Source organism: Dipodomys spectabilis, unplaced genomic scaffold, assembly GCF_019054845.1.
Source record: "Dipodomys spectabilis isolate Male_0828 unplaced genomic scaffold, ASM1905484v1 ptg000193l, whole genome shotgun sequence".
Classification (NCBI taxonomy): Eukaryota; Metazoa; Chordata; class Mammalia; order Rodentia; family Heteromyidae; genus Dipodomys; species Dipodomys spectabilis.
In genome coordinates, this window is record NW_024870870.1 from 4213355 (window position 1) to 4231509 (window position 18155).

Consider the following 18155-nt stretch of genomic DNA (forward strand, 5'->3'; position numbering starts at 1 on the left):
ATAGGTAGGGTTACAGGTATAAGAAACAAGCACTACGTGTGTTGTTCATGATGGTTTGTATTAGCATGTTTTAATATTGTTTGTTTCTTATACTACATTGCTCTTATTTTTATTTTCACCTAGGTGGGGGTTATAGGTGCTACCAGTGTTGAACCTTCTTTGGTTGAGATGGAGCCATATGGAAGTTCTTGCCTAGTATGGCATGAAATTGAAGTCCTCCTGCTCTCAGTTCCCCATGGACCTGAGATGATAGACGTATTCCATCACGCATAGCTAGGGGTTGGGGAGCATTGCAGGTAAAACTACACTGGTCTGAAACTGATGTCCCAAATAGCTAGCTTTACAGGCAAAACCTTGTTGTATTCCGTTTCACTTTGAAGAAGTGTAGGTACATACTTTGAGAGTTCAATGATAGCACACTACATGTTTAATATATAAAATACTCAATATAATTAGCAGGTTTATCTCCTAAAACATTGAAGCTAATGAATTTGGTAACCTGACTCTGCTAGTTATTTTGGAATATACCATAAACATGAATACACTGATAATGTGCAGTAGAAGATTGGAAGTTGATAGAGATAGAGACAAATTAGACTATATGTAGTAAATATATATTTATCTATTGCTGCTCTGAAGAACATTATCATATATTCACGATGACAATACCACCATATATCCATCATGACAATAATTTTCCTGCAGTGTAGAATGTTCCATTTCATAATCTGCCTTCGTTTATCTTTTTTACATTCTCCTTATAAGTATGAATGTTTTCCAGTTTATTATAATGTTTTGAAATTATTATATGATGGATTTAAAAATTTGGAGAGTCTACTGAAATTATCTCATTTTGTCTGGTTTCGTGATGCTAAATCATTAAGAACACGGCTTCCTGAAAGTTATGCTAGCAGACTATATCACTAAATTGTATTCTAATTATATCTTATTATTGTATTTTGATATAGGTTTTTACTGTTGCTGTTTTATGATATAGAATGTTATGAAGCTGGACTGAAACTTGCAACCCCACTGCCACCAGTAACAGTTTTATCACAAGGTTCTGGAGGCTCATAATTAGAACTCTAGCTATTCAGGAGGTTGAGACCTGAGATTTAGTTCAGACAGCCTGAGCAGGAAATTTTATGAGTCTCTCATCTCCAGTTTACTACAGAAAACTTGCAGTGGAACTGTGGCACAATTGTTAGAGCACTACACTCAAGGGAAAGATGCTCGGGAATGTCATATAGCCCCTGAGTTCAAGTCCTAAAACACACATATGCAGAAACACACATTCACATACATTCACACACACACTCCCACACACATGTACACACACAGATTCTCAGGCAATGTTATATCTTAAATTCTTATCCGGAGATTAGACAACAGCCCACTTATTTATGAAAGTTTTTCCTGATTATTTTGAATGAGGAGGATAGTTCATGGGACACAGATGACAAGACTTTAGTGAGGAATACTTTATAAACGACTAGCTTATAAAAAGGACAGGAAAATAGCTTTTATCTTTAAATCTTACATTGCTTCAACTATTGTATTTTGAATTATGAGAAGACAATGCAGCACCTCTTTCCTTCTCCCCCTCCCCTCTGTCATAAAATATGAGAAAAGTATCAAGAATAGTCTTCTATCTTACAAGAATGAACACCCGTAAAAATGTCTGACTATACATGTAAGGTTTGTTTTTCAATACTTGTACGATTTTCCACATGACAGCACACACGGGCTTCAAGAACTAACAGAAGATTAGGAAACAAAAACATAACAATGTCCTAAGAAGTAGATGTCAAAAATACATCCAAGAATCAAATGGCAGGCTGAGAGGGCCCTGAGAGGCAAAATGATTTGTGAAGGATGAGAGGAATAGTGACAAATAAGGCATGGGTCTGACCTAGGAAGGGTTCCTTGTGGCTGAGATCATGCTGGCTTGTAGGCCTAGCTGAGGATGTTTGGATTTGATCATGTCCACATGTGTACAGAGTGATGTTGGAGGGGAGATTTCAGCCTCCAGTTTGTCTTTGGAATGGTCTTATGTGAGCAAGCAACTCTGATCATTGGGCTCTGAGAGATGACACTACCTCCCTCACAATGGAATATAATATGGAACTCTGAGAGACAGGCAACTGTAACCGACAGTCAGCTCAAGCCAGCTCACGTGGCCTGTAGCTCGGGAACAAGAAAGATGTTCCTGTGTTGTTTTCAAAGTTCAAGAGACTCAGGTCTCAGGCATGAGAGGTATGAGTGCTGCACTCGATGCTACAGACATTGGATCAGTGCCAAACCATGAATCCAATGTCTCAGGCCTTTTTATAAAAGAAACCAAGGGAATCACAAGGCAACTCAGGCCAGGTGTAACTATGATAGGAAACCTATTTAATCTCATCCTAGCCCACAGTACAACCTTCTTCTTGTGCGCTTTTATATGTGTATACTGAGAAAATATTTACTATGCACTTTTCAATCCACTCTGTTACTCACTTTAAAGTGTACTCCAGTTTCCATGTTTCAAAGATCCACTCTTTTTACCACCTCAGTGTGACAATGAGTCAGCCCAAAACCTGAATGTGCCTTATAATATATGGAGCTTGGATTCAGGCTTGTAAATGCTGGCAATGGACCTGTTCCCTGCCTACCAGAAAGGTGATTTCTTCTATGTTGGAAACTTCCTCCACCACTATAGAGAGTTGGGGACAATGGAGCAGTTGCTGGATATTCTGTTTAAAACATGAGTGTTCTTCTTTCAAACCCAGAGCTGATGATACCCCCCCTGGCAGATTATTGGAATACTTGATACTTCTCTGAAACTGTTTCACTGAGGTCTTATCACAGGAACTTGTCTTGAGACAAAGAAGTGCACTCCCAGTTAATTCCTTAGGACTGGGCTGCCAGAATATTTCATTTGCCTCAGGAGCTAGTGGAGCCTTAGCAGTTTGCTTGCTGAGAGAGTAGGATTAAAGGAATGAGTCAGCCCCACCCAAAGTCCACCCTCACCTAGGAAATCACTATCTTGTAGGTCTTTGAGAGAATATAGAAAGAAGAAAGGATGCAACTTGAATTTGGGGCCTGAGTGCTGTCCCATTCCTAGCACTCTACCATTTGAGCCCCAGTTCCAGGTCTGGCCTTGGACTGGTTAATTGAAGATAAGTGTCTTTAGAATTTTACAAACTAGACTGGGTTCAAACTGTGATCCTCAGATCTCACCCTCCTGATTAGTAGGATTAGAGGCATGAGCCATTGTGCACTTATTTGGACAGATGCATATAAACATCCTCACAGAATTTCCTTGAAATTGTATAGACATATCTCCACTTTTTGTCTGTCATGTTTACATTGACATTTGGGACTTAGCCAGTCCCATGTGTGTCCTTTTAGTTCAGAAAGGAGAAGCATAGAGTTAGCCTCCTCCTCCCCTTCCATTGGTATAGATCCTTCTACTGTAACTGGGAGGAAGATGAAAAAGATGAAGAAGTAAGTGGATGTTGGCACAAAGATAAGTTCAGTCCTTGAAAACTGTGTATCTTTGAGGTTTCTGAATCAAAGTCAACTTTCTTCTTTGCACACCAGTTGTGATTTTTACCAGGAGGGTGAGGCTTGCCACTTCAGTGGATAGCAGATTACACAGTTGTGGATGTGGTTGTGGTTTTGGACTCTTATGGATGACAAGGAGGACTGTGTATAACAAGTCAGATTCAGTGGGGAAACAACTTTCTCCTCCTATCACATGCAGAATTATAGAGGATTTTATTTGAGAAATTCCTAGAAGTGGGTGTGAGGAACATCCTGCTTGCAGGAGTCTCTTCCCACTTCCCAAAATGCACGTCCTGCCAGAAAAATGCTTTAGTACAAGGCTGAGGATGGGGAGGGAGGGCTCTCATTTTCCTTATCACCAATATGCCCACAGCATGTTTTGTTCCACCTTCCCTATGAGGATGGTCTTCTGCCCTGATGATTTCTATGACTACAAGAACCATGAAACCCTGAAAGAACTTACACAGTATGTCAAACTAAACATGCCCTCTTCAGACTTGCTCTTCTGCTTATATATTCTTCTGGAGCTTACAAATTCAGATGGAGGAATGCATGACCCATGAGACCAAGAAAAAGAGGGAGAAGTCCTTGTTTACATGCATTAAAGCTGGTGAGTAGAAATGGAACCTGTGTCTCTAGGGATGTGCATGATTGGTCAAGAGCCTTTAGTACACCCCAGCATGGCAAAATATCCTTTTATGGATATTCTTTAGGTAATATCTGTTCTCATTTGAAATAACTTGGAAGCAGCCACTCCTTAGAAACACCCTAACTTGGGGGGTTCCGGGAAGATGGCGGAGGAGAAGCTGGAATCTAAGCAAGCTCTCGCATAGAAAGCAGTTTTAGAGTTCCAGTGCACAGTCTTAAGCCAGAGAATTACACCAAGTGTGCCATCACATGACAGAGAGTTAGGCCAGAGAGGGGAAACCCAGGCAAGGAGACACTTCTGAGCTCTTGCCAGCAGCTGCCGCCGCGGCGGCAGCTGTGGTGGCAGAGGGCGAGCGCAGGAGCCATACCTGAGCCACAAAGAGTCTAAGATGAAGGAGCCAGATGCAGCGGGTGAGTGGATTCTACTCAACACTAGCAAGAACTGACAAGGAGCGGACATCTTCATCCTGCATTTTGCAGACCAGAGACAACCCAGGAACCAAGACTCGGCGTGAGTAGAAGCCTGACGTCCTCACTCCTTCTAAGGTAGCAGAGGAGGGAAGGCCACCCCTCTCCCCCGCCCCAGCACCGGAGATCTCCATCTTGGATACCGACAAAGCTTGGCGGAGCTGCTAGCTCCAACTCAGGCCTTGGAATAATACGAGTCATTTAGCAGGTCACAACAACTTAATGGTGGTGTGACCTGCCAGACTCAGCTCCACCCAGGGAAAAGTCACCCAGCTCGGGCACCAGCCCTAGGAGTGGCTTTCTTCACTAGGTAATCAGTACCAGAGGCTGCCCCTCCCTCTAGTAGCCTCGACAATCAATTGAAATTCAGTAAACAGAAACGCTGAGAATGGCTGCAAGCTGGGCTCTGTGAGTTTTTCACAAACTAGCTCCCGGGAAAAGCTACTGTCTGTTGAAAGGCCTCAACTCTACCCAGAACCTAGCCTCATCACTGCATCCCCCTCTTTTGTGATACTCAAAGCAGATCTGCTTCCCAATGAACTAGCCTGGGAGGAGGATCGCCAAATCCTGGGTAATGCAGAGCATTTTACTGCCTGTTTGAACAAATTAACTTAAGAAACCAACCAAGCCACAGGACCACAAGCAGACCAGAGACTCCAACAAAAGGCTGGCTACAGACACAAGGGAGATACAGGATTTTTTCCACCCCTCCCCCCAAAAAATCAAAGAACTTTTTCTTCTTCTTCTTCTTCTTCTTCTTCTTCTTCTTCTTCTTCTTCTTCTTCTTCTTCTTCTTCTTCTTCTTCTTCTTCTTCTTCTTCTTCTTCTTCTTCTTCTTCTTCTTCTTCTTCTTCTTCTTTCTTCTTCTTAAAAAAATTTTTTTGGTACCTTATATAAAAAATTTTTTTTCTTTTCTAAAACTTTTTTTAATCTTTAATTTTTGCCTTTTTTGAGCAAAAAATATTTTCCAGAAACTTTTTTTCCTCTTATAATTTTTATTTTAGGGATACGTGAGTGTGCGTTTTTCTTTCTTTTTTGTTTTCTTTCTCTCTTTTTTTCTTTTTTAATTATCTTTTTGTTTTTTGTTTAGCTCTACTGAACTTCTCATCTTTTTCTCTTCCTTTCTTATCCTTTCCACCTTCTCCTCTCTTTCGTTCTTCTTTATGTGACTTAATTCTTGTCCTGCACATCCTCAGATAAACCATTAGTTGACTATGAGACCCTATCCCCCATTGTGTACACACTTAATCCACAAATTTATCACTCAATTCAAAACCTCTAAGACTTAAATTCCTTAATAGCAGTACTACATTTTTATACCTATATAATATTTTAAGCATTTTTATTTTTAAGTTTTTCACATCTCCTTTATATCCCTCCCCTTCTCTCAATATATTCACGTTCTTCTCTAAATAGATTGTTATCGAGCCTACATAATTTTATTCATTTTTACTTTTCTATTTTTTCTGGTCTCTTTTCTTTTCCCTTTCCCTTTCTTCTTCTTTTTCTTCCTCTCTACTTTCATCCTATCCAAACTATTTCCTGCTTTGAGATTAGGACTTAGTTAACTCTCTCTGAGCCTCCCCACATCAATCTATTCCTAATTTTTATCCACATCTCTCCATAACCTTAATAATTTCTGGTCTTCAAAATTCTTCTTTGCGGTTCGTAGCCCATTAACATATAGTTGTTTGATGTTGAATAGATGTATTTGTTGAACTAGATTGTATCTGTAGACTATTGACTGTGCAAATTCAGACTTTGGTTGATGCTTGCCTTAAGATAGTGTTCTAGGACAAAACTGCTGCTATTTCCATCTCAAATGGGCAGAGTAAGCCGGAAAAACACAAGAAAAATGGCAAATCCGGGTATCTCAATTCCCAATCTTGATAATCAGGGGACAGAACAGATAATGAATAATCCAGAGGAGAATTTCCAAATAGCTCTACAAACACTGCTGGCAAACATGATAAATGAAAAGATTGAAAACATAAAAAGGACTCTGTATGAGCTTGATAGGGAGAGAGAGGAAGCAATCCAAAAGTTTATACAGGAATAATATAAGCATGAGGAAGCTACTCAAAAATTGATAAAGGATTTGCGTGAGCAGCTTGAGAATACTCAAAGAGAAAGGCAGGAATGGCATGAGCAGGCTGAGAACACTCAAAGAGAACTACAGGAATCCCATGAACAGGAGAAAGCTAATCAAATACAGGAATTGAGAGAGCAGGAAGAGAATACACAAAGATCACTAACAGCATTCATGGAATCCATTAACAAAGAGCTGAAGGAAGTCAGGGAGAACACAAAGGGAATGCTGAATGGAACTCAACAGAAGGAATGGGAGTCCAAGCAAACCATAACCAATCAACTAAGTGATTTGAGAATAAACACTGAACACCAAATTAAGGCAGTAAAGAAGTTCATACAAGACCTAAAACAAAGCTTCAACAAAGAATTTGAAGCCATCAAAGCTGACCAATTAGAAGGAAAAGAGATAAAAAACAAAGTAGAAAGTCTTGACAGCAGGTTAGACCATGCAGAAGATTGAATCTCGGGGATTAAAGACAGCCTAGATATTATAGAGAAAGAACATACAACGATCCAAGACAGTACAGGCCTACCTTCCATTATAAGCTGCAGTATTAGGTAAAAGAAAAAGAATAAAGGAAAAGTGTAGATCTCTTCCTCTGACATAGCCTGCTTGTCCAATATAAAGAGTGATCTGAAAATTGAACAACAATATCTTAAAGAGACTCCTCCTGTTATAAGATGTTTCACATTATATTAGTAAAGTGAATGAGCATGGTTTATGTCTTGTCTTTAAATAGGGATACAGGTGGACCCATTGCAACAATGGGATTACAAGGTACTATGTCAAAAAACGAACTTTACAACTTTGGCGTGGGGGTGGGGTGGGGTGGGTAGGTGTGGGAAGACATAACAATGCTTGATTAGAAATATACTCATTTCCAGGATGGGAAGGTGGCTCAGAGGTAGAGCGCTTGCGTTGCATGCATGAGGTCCTGGGTTTGATTTCTCAGCACCACATAAGCAAAAAGAAAAAGCTGGAAGTGGCACTGTGGCTCAAGTGGTAGCTCACTAGCCTTGAGGTGAAGAGCTGAGGGAGAGCGCCCAAACCCAGAGTTCAGGCCCCATGACCGGACCCCTCCCCCCCAAAAAAGAAATATACTCATTACCTTGCTCATATAATTTTAACCCCTGTGTATGGTATTTTCACAATTAAAAAACAGAGACATCCTGGAAAAAACAAACACTTGAGAAAAATAAACTTTTCTTGATAAGAACTTTACAACTTTGAACAGGGGTGGGCGGAGGGATGTGGATGTGGGGGGGAAGGGAGGAATATGGGAAGGGTTTGGAAGGGGAAACAAAGGAGGAAGCAACAATGCTTGATAAGAAATGTACTCATTATCTTTCCCAAGTAATTGTAACTCCTCTGTACGGTATTTTCATAATAAAAATACTTCTAAAAATTAAAAAAAAAACGTGTTTAAAAGTTTTATTAATCTTATGGTAAACCTTGGACTATGTGGCAAAATTCATCTTTTTTTTTCATTGTGAAAATACTGTACAGAGGTGTTACAATTACATGGGCAAGATAATGAGTACATTTCTTATCAAGCATTGTAGCCTCCTCCTTTCTTTCCCCTTCCCATCCCTGCCCATCCTCTCCCTGCCCCCTCCACCCAATGCCCCTCAATTGATGAATGGATCAAGAAAATGTGGTATATATACACAATGGAATTCTATGCCTCCATTAGAAAGAATGACCTTGCCCCATTTGTTAGGAAATGGAAAGGCTTGGAAAAAATTATATTAAGTGAAGTAAGCCAGACCCAAAGAAATATAGGTACCATGGTTTCCCTTATTTGCAATATCTGGTATATGCCTGAGTCAACAGAAAAGGTCAGATAAGTTGATGTTAGGGAAATGAACCCTAAGATATGTATTCATCCTTTCTTTTAAGGGCTTACCAGACATCAATGACGAAAATTGAACAAATAGTTCAGTCTAGAAGCCTCTCAGCCTAATTGATGAAAGTGTACCTTATGTGTTTTACTCTGTTCTCAGATTTGGTACATTTTATCACTCTCAACCTCCCTTTGAGCACAGGTATGCTGAATGCTTTAACATCATGAAGTGTTTATGGTCAGATATTCCCATACACATGTCTGTGTTGCGCACTATCTTTTTATCTTTGCTTCACTCTGCTTCACTAATAAACGTTCTTGGCCTTTATTTTGTATCCTCAAATTCTTTTCCGAGACAACATAAGGAACTCTGTATGCAGGCAGATGAGTCTTCCCTTTTGGAGACCTCCTCTCTGGGACATCAGGGATCAGGAATCCTGTAACAGTGGTATTATCTTCATTGTGCTCTTGCTGTGGGTTGCTTGCTAGAAAATTACTGTGCCATTTGAAAATGGCTGCCTAAGCAGGGTTAGGTGTCTCAGACTTGAAATCCTAGCTACTCAGGTTGCTGAGATCTAAGGATTGCAGTTTGTAACCAGTCTGAAGAAGCAAACACTGTGAGATTCTTATCTCCAATTAACCACCAAACCCCCCAGAACTGGACCTGTGATTCAAGTGTTAGAATGCTAACCTTGAGTAAAAAAATTTCAGGACACAGTCCAGGACCTGAATTCCAGCCTTAGAACAGGCACAGAAAAAGGCTCCCTGTTTCTACATTCTAATTTACAGTCATATATATTTTCTATTTTCCTTATTTGACTCTCCATTTATGAAATATAATTAGGATATAGTAAGCTATAAAAAAGGGTAGAGGTATACTTGTTGTAGATTCTTTCATGTGACGGATTACACTTGGCACAAACTGTACAGTTGCATGAGTTTCTTAAATAAAAGCTGCATAATGATCTTTCCATCTGTCAAATTTGCATAAATAAAGGCATCAGTAGAGCATAGAATAAGCACTTCATTTTTTTTCGGCAGGTTAGGACAGTATCCATCATCAGTTTGACAGATGGATTTGTATTTTGTTTCTTTTTTTGTTCTTCAATTTGTTCTCAATTCTATAGCTACACAGTCCCTTTTCAGGGCACCATGGAAGATAAAAAGTCATGAGCCCAGGATAATTGTCTGTAGGCATTCACGGTTACCTTGCTTCATTATTTGTCACCAGAAACTCTTAACTATGTGCCATTAAAGACCAATCTGCCAAGTCTGATCTAGGAGAGAACTATTAACGAGCACAGAAGGATACTTTGCATTCTCTAGCTGCAAATATAAAAGATGACATCTTTGTTTGGTGGAAAAAATTTTCTGAGAATCTCTATGTACTTAGTTCTAGGTGTTACTACAAGAATTATAGATGGTTTGTGCTTGCATCTGTACATTTTAGCTTTAGTTATCCTTTTAATCATAATTACTAGAGGTGTTGACATGTCACAGGCTCTGTCCTCTCATGTTAAAGCTGAAAAAACTTGAGAGCTAAAGTCACATGCTTAGTAACAGAATCATAGTATATAGAACAACCTATATAAGTAGATACATGTAGCTTAGTAGTAGGCAAAATATTTTATTTTGTTTTCAGATATGTAAGAAATTCCATAAGGAAGATAGACCAGAAAAATAATCAACCGTAGATAGAAGTATAGGCAATATTCAAATCAGAGGGAGAGTTCTAAAACTATGTTCTATTAGACATTTATCCATGGAATGGTATGAAAATATGGCCATTTTGGGTCGGTTGTGGGGCCTGAATTCTGGGCCTGGGCATGGCATGTCAGCTCTTCAGCTCAAGGATAGTGTTCTATGAACCCTAGGAGTCCTAAGAGTCCTGCAAGTCTTAACACTGTACTTCCCTAGTGATGTATAGTATTTCCAGCCTTCTTGGACTAGTATTGTTTTCTACATCATTTTCTAGCACCTGGCCAAAATTATGATACATAGTTACAGAATGAAAATATAATGCCATCTTAAGAAATTCATTTAGGGCTCTGGGAATGTGGCTTCATGGTACACTGATTGCCTAGCATGCACGAAACCCTGGGTTCAATTCCTCAGTACCACATAAACAGAAAAAGAAACACTGGAAGTGGTTCTGTGCCTCAAGTGGTAGAGTGTTAGTCTTGAGAAAAATATGCCCAGGAATAATTCCTTAGTCCTGAGTTTAAGCCCCAGGACTCTCAGAAAATATTAGTGAATGCACAATAAAGAACCCATACTTAGAACATATAATTGCTCCTTCCATACTGATACCTGACAATAGTCTCTAATTCATGTACTTTACCTATATTAGGATACTGTGTTGAAAAAAAAGTTTTGTTCATTAGGTCACGGAAATTAATGCGAGGAATGTGCTTAGATATCAGGTGAAGATTAATACTGGAAATTCAAAGATTCCATGTATTTGAATGGTCATTGCTAATCACAAGAGAAGTGCAGTCCAAGTAAGATTTGGAATTTGTTTTGCTCAGTCGTGGCACCAAAAAGGCAGAGGCTAATTAACAGTTGTGACAGAAGAGAAGGAATAACTCCAGATGGAAGGAATAAATGATAGTAACTAAGAAGTTGCAGAGCATCTGCATGGCAAAGGATAGCTAGCAAGATCAATAGAAAGCCCACGGATTGGGAGAAGATCTTCACTAGCCATACAACGGACAAGGGTCTCATATCTAAAATATACTTGGAACTCAATAAATTAAATCCCCCAACAACAAATCCTCAAAGAAACAACTGCCCAATAAATAAGTGGGCTAATGACTTGAAGAGAAACTTCTCAGAAGAAGAAAGAAGGATGGCCAATAGACACATGAAGAAATGCTCAACCTCCCTAGCTATAAAAGAAATGCAAATCAAAACAACATTGAGATACCACCTCACCCAAGGTAGAATGGCAAAAATCAAGAACTTTAATAACAACAGATGCTGGAGGGGATGTTGACAGATGGGAACCTTACTTCATTGTTGGTGGGAGTGTAAACTTTTTCAACCACTTTGGAAAGCATTAAGGAGGTTCCTGAAAAGACTTCATATAGAGCTCCCCTATGACCCAGCAATCCCACTTTTGGGCCTTAACCCAAATGTTTACAAACAAGGCCACACTAAAGCTACCAGCACAACTATGTTTATTGCAGCATTATTTACCATAGCTAAGATCTGAAACCAACCCAGATGTCCCTCAGTAGATGAATGAATCAAGAAATTGTGGTATATATACACAATGGAATTCTATGCCTCCATTAGAAAGAATGACCTTGCCCCATTTGTTAGGAAATGGAAAGGCTTTGAAAAAATTATATTAAGTGAAGTAAGCCAAGCCCAAAGAAACATAGGTCCCATGGTTTCCCTTATTTGCAATATCTAGTATATGTATGAGTCAAGCAAAAAAGGTCAGATAATGTGATGTTAGGAAAATGAACCCTTAGATATGTATTTCAATTTTTTTTATTTCATGCGTTTGTTTCTAACGCATTTATTAGATTATCTCTTTATTGCTTTGTATGCCGTCCCCCACAGTATCACCCCTGCTTTCACTATATTTGATGTCGGTACAATTTGTGGAAGGGAAGGGGAAAAACAAGTTCTTTAACGATACAGATGGACCTGTTGCAACAATGAGAAGTACAAGTTGTCATGTCTAAAATGAACTTAACAAATTTGTTGGTGGTGGGGAGAATTGGGTGGAGGGGCGGGGTGAGGCTGGAAAGGGATGTGAAGGGTAAACAAAGAAGGAGGCTGCAATGCTTGATAAGAAATGTACTCATTATCTTCTCCATGTAATTGTAACCCCTCTGTACAGTATGTTCACAATTTTAAAAAAAAGTTGTTTGAAAAGCTATAAAAGATAAATCCTTACCTAATTTGACTAATAGGAAAGAAAAATCCAAATAAATAAAGGTAGCGATAAAAACATACACAGCACAAAAATACCAAGGAAATTAATACAAACATGAAGGAATTCTTTGAAAAATAAATATTCAAGCAAATTGGAAAACCTAAAATATGGGTACATTTCTAGATACATTGACCTACCAAAATTGAGCCAATAGGAAGTAACCACTTAAATAGACTTAAAACAAATGATTAGATTAAAGCCTTAGTAAGCAGTCTAACAAAGAAAAGCCCAAGAACTGATGGATTTACTGCCAAAATCTACCAGACTTCTAAAGAAGAATTACCATTAGTACTCTTGTACCTACTGGTGAAATAGATGAAAAAAGAAAAACTACCAAACTCATTCTATGGAACCCATATTATACTAATTCCAAAGCCAGATAGGGTGACTAGAAGAAATAAATTTATAGACCACTTTCTGTACTGAAGATAGGTCCAAATATTCTAAACAAATACTTACAAACAGAACTCATCAACATATTAATAAATCAGTTGAGTATCAGTAGCTCACACTTATAATTCTGCCACTCAGGAAGCTGAGATCTAAGGATCATAGTTTAAAGCTAGGCAGAAGAGTAAGATTTTACCTCCAATTAACCAGCAACCAAGCTGAACTAGCAGTGTGAGTCCAGTGGTGGAAGGTCATCCAGGAATGAAAAAGCTGAGTGAGAGCAAAAGGCGAGTTCAAGTTCCAGTGCTGGAAAAATAAAAAACAAAAACAAAACGCAAACAAAAAATATACAAAAACAAATATTCTCTCACTTTTGGATCAAGTTGGCTTCATTCCAGGAGTGCAAGCATGGTTTGAATTGTAATTTATCATCTGTAATTTTAATTGTAATTTACCATCTAAACAGAATCAAAACTCAAATCCCATGATCATTTCAGTTGTTACAGAAAAAAAAAAGCCTTTGACAAAATTTAGTGTACTCTTATGATTAAAAAAAGCTCTGAAGAAAGTAGGAATACAATCTTTAGGATATCTATGACTTCATACATGGATCCTATTTTTGGTGGTGAGAACATTCTTTCTTGTGTAGGTTGCTAAATATTCAATAAAGAGTTTCCTCTGTTTTCAGTTTAAAAAAAAATGAAAATTCCTTTATTGCCAATAAAATGCAGGATAGTTAAAGAAATACGAAAATTTCCTAAGGTAAAGCAAATTGCTATATGTTTGCTGGGATAAAATGCCCAGCAGCAAACTTAAGGGAAAAAAAATCAAATAACAATGGTGAATTCAAAGACCACCTTCTGTTATTCAAATCACTTAGTAGACAAAGAACCATTTAACATAATATATATTGAATGTTCTTTCATCTCTCAATACATTACCACCTTCATGAAATAGAGCATTCCCAGTTTAACTACTTTGATGACTGAGTTGAAATTAGATGAATGGGGTGGGGGTGTAATTGACAGATGATTCTGGTTTAGGGGCCGAAAGTTGCTCTGGAAATTATTCCCACTTGTCCAACCATTCTTTGATTTGTTGTGGTTCCGGGTCTCTATTAAGAATATTTCGGCCTGCGCCAAGGAGACCTAGGGTTTCTACTATTCCAGCCTGTAATGTTTTCAGAGTGTCTGCTTTGACTCTGAGGTCTTTGATCCATTTGGAGTTGATTGTGGTGCAGGGTGACATATAAGGGTCTAGCTTTAGTTTTCTACATGTAGTTAACCAATTTTTCCAGCATCATTTACTGAAGAGGCTGTCTTTCTTCTATTCTATATTTTTAGCTCCCTCATCAAAGATTAGATGGCTATAGGTCAGTAGGTTCATTTCTGGGTTTTCGCTTTATTCCATTGGTCCTGAGGTCTGTTCTTGTGCCGGTACCAAGCTGTTTTGATTACTATGGCTTTATAGTAGAGTTTGAAATTTGGTATTGATATTCCTCCCGCAGAGTTCTTTCCGTTGAGGAGTGTTTTTGCTATTCGGGGTCTTTTATTGTTCCATATGAAGTTTTGGATTGCCTCTTCTATTTCCTTGAAGAATGAGTTTGGAATTTTGATAGGTATCGCATTGAATTTGTAGATAGCCTTGGGAAGTATTGCCATTTTCACGATGTTAATCTTTCCAATCCAGGAGCATGGGAGGTTTTGCCATTTTCTAAGTTCTGTTTGTTTTCCTTTTTCAAGTTTTAATAGTTTTCATCATAGAAGTCCTTCATTTCTTTGGTTAAGCTAATTCGTAGGTATTTTATTTTTTGTGGGGCTATTACAAATGGAGTTGCTCTCCTAATTTCAGCCACACTTTTCTCATTGTTGGCATACAGAAAAGCCATTGATTTTGGGGGTTAATTTTATACCCTGCTAATTTGCCAAAGTTTTGAATCAGCTTGAGAAATTTGGGAGTAAATTCTATGGGATCCTTTAAATACAAGATCATGCCATCTGCAAAGAGGGAGAATTTTATTTCTTCTTTCCCTATTTGGATCTCCTTTTTATTTGCATCTTGTCTTATTGCTGTAGCTAGGCATTCTAATACTAGATTGAAGAGAAATGGAGAGAGTGGACATCCTTGTCTTTTTCCTGAGTTAAGAGGAAATGGCTTTAGTTTTTCACCATTAAGTATAATGCCGGCTGTACGTTTTTAATATACAGACTTTATTGTATTGAGGAATGTTCTATGGATTCCTAATTTTTCCAAAACCTTCATCATAAAGGGGTGTTGGATCTTGTTGAATGCTTTTTGTGCATCTATTGAGATAACCATGTGGTTCTTATCCTTGCTCTTGTTGATGTGATGAATAATATTCATTGATTTGCGTATATTGAACCAACTTTGCATCCCCTATGATCACCCCTGTTTGATCATGGTGTATGATTTTTTGGATGAATTGTTGAAGTCGATTGGCCAAATTTCGTGGAGAAGTTTTGCATCAAGCTTCATCAAAGAAATAGGTCTATAGTTCTCTTTCTTTGATGAGTCTCTGCCTGGTTTTGGGATGAGGGTTATGATGGCTTCATAGAATGTGTTCGGTGGTGATCTTTCTCTTGTGATTTCATTGAAGAGTTGGAGGAGTATTGGCGTGAGCTCTGCTTTGAAGGCCCTGTAGAATTCCGCTGTAAAACAATCTGGTCCTGGACTTTTCTTAGATGGAAGGACTCTTATTGCTGTTTCTATTTCAGTGCTTGATATGGGCCTGTTAAGATGGTTTAACTCATCTTGGTTTAGTTTTGGCATGTCAATATTTGCTAGAAAAAGGTCCAATTCTGCCAAGTTCTCAAACTTATTAGCATAAAGTTTTGAAAAGTATTCCCTTATAATGTTCTGAATCTTGGTTGTTTCCGTGGTGATGTTTCCCTTCTCATATCTGAGTTTATTTATTTGTGTGTGTTCTCTTCTTTTTCTGATGAGATTTGCTAAGGGTCTGTCAATTTTGTTAATTTTTTCGAAGAACCAACTCTTTGTTTTGTTGATTCTTTCTATAGTTTTTTGGTATGTAATTCATTTAATTCTGATTTAATTTTAATTATTTCTTTCCGTCTACTGGATTGGGGTTTATCTTGCTGCTCTTTTTCAAGGAGGTTTAGATGTGTCATTAAATTGTTGGTTTCAAATCTCTCCAATTTGTTGATATAGGAGCTCAGAGCTATAAACTTGCCTCTGAGTACTGCCTTTGCTGTGTCCCAGAGGAGCTGGTAATTTGTGTGTTCAATTTTGTTGAATCGCATGAACATTTGAATTTCCTTTCTAATCTCTTCCATGACCCATTCGTGATTAGCAGTGTGTTGTTCAGCCTCCATGTGTTACCGGAATTTCTTTGGTGGCTTTTGGTGTTGAGATCTAATTTTATTCCCTTGTGGTCAGAGGGAATGCAAGGTATAACTTCAATGTTTCTATATTTGGAAAAGCTTGCTTTGTGGCCTGAAATGTGGTCTATTTTAGAAAATGTTCCATGTGCTGCTGAGAAGTACGTGTATTCTGATGCTATTGGGTCAAATGTTTGGTAGATGTTTGTTAAATCTAGTTGATCTATGCAGCTGTTTAGATCTGCGGTTTCTCTGTTGAATTTTTGCCGAGTTGATTTATCTAGTGGGGAGAGTGTTGTGTTAACATCCCCAACAATTCATGTCTTTGGATCTGTGAGGGATTTGAGGGAAAGTAGTGTTTCTTGGATAAATTTGTTTGCTCCGTTGTTTGCCGAATGGATATTTAGAATTGTAATATCCATCTGAAGGAGAGAGCCCTTAATTAGTATGTAGAGACCTTCTTTATCTCTTCTCACAAATTTTAATTTGAAGTAAATTTTATGTGATATTAGGATTGCAACTCTCGCCTGTTTACGGGGGCCGTTTGCTTCGTAGATTTTGTTCCAGCCTTTCACCTTGAAAATGTGTTTGTTTTTACGGCAAGATGTGACTCCTGAAGGCAGCAGATAGAAGGATTTTTTTTTTAATCCAACTAGACAGTCTATGTCACTTAATTGGAGAGTTAAGTCTGTTAATGTTAACAGATGGGGCTGAGAGGTATTTGGGAGTTCCTGCCATGTTATACACCTTCTTGGTGGCTGCGATAACTGGGTTCTTCCTATGGTTCTTGAATTCACAGTTTGAGTGTAGTTTCTTGGCCTTTATTGTGGTCTTCTTGGTTTTCTATGTGTAGGACATCTTTATGTACCTTTTGTAGGGCTGGTGTGGTGGAGATGTACTTTTTCAATTTTTCTTTGCTATGGAAGGTTTTTATTTGGCCTCCAGTTATGAAGGAGAGTTTAGCTGGGTACAGTATTCTTGGTTGATAGTTGTTTGTTTTTAAGGCATGGCATACATCATTCCAGGCTCTTCTTGTTTGATTGTCTCTGCTGAGAAATCTGAGGTGATTCTAATTGTTTTCCCTTTATAGGTGATTAATCTTTTCTCCTTGACAGCTTTAAGGATCTTTTCCTTGGTCTGAGTTGTTCCTGTGTGGATTGTAATGTGATGGTGGGATGTCCTGTTCGGGTCTGGTCTATCTGGAGTTCTAAAAGCTTCTTGTATCTGAATAGGCCTATCTTTTTGCATATTTGGGACGTTCTCTGATAGGATGCTGTTAAACAAATTGTCTAGCCCATTAACTTCTGTTTCTAAGTCCTCCTCTACACGATTATCCGTAGACTAGGCCTTCTGAGACTTCGAAGTTTTGGATAGATCTATCATATTAATTGGACTAGTCTTGGATGGTTGTATGTTCTTTCTCTATAATATCCAGAGTGTCTTCAATTCCCGAGATTCAATCTTCTGCATGGATTAACCTGCTGTCAAGACTCTCTACTTTGTTTTTTGTTCTTTTCCTTCTAATTTGTCAGCTTTGATAGCTTCAAATAATTTGTTGAAGCTTTGTTTTAGATCTTGTATGAACTTCTTTACTTCCTTAATTTGGTGCTCAGTGTTTATTCTCAAATCACTTAGTTGATTGGTTATGTTTTCCTTGGACTCCCATTCCTTCTGTTGGGTTCCATTCAGCATTCCCTTTGTGGTCTCCCTGACTTCCTTCAGCTCTTTGTTAATGGATCCCATGAATGCCTTTAGTGATATTTGTGCATTCTCATCCTGCTCTCTCAATTCCTGTATTACTCTTTGCTTAGCTTCCTCCCGTTTACGCCACTCCTGTAGTTTTCTTTGAGTGTTTTC

At 38.4% G+C, this 18155-nt stretch overlaps 1 pseudogene; it reads left to right on the forward strand.

Moving 5' to 3' along the window:
• LOC122121674 overlaps positions 1–18155 on the forward strand; it is a 305155-nt pseudogene that overhangs the window by 123639 nt on the left and 163361 nt on the right.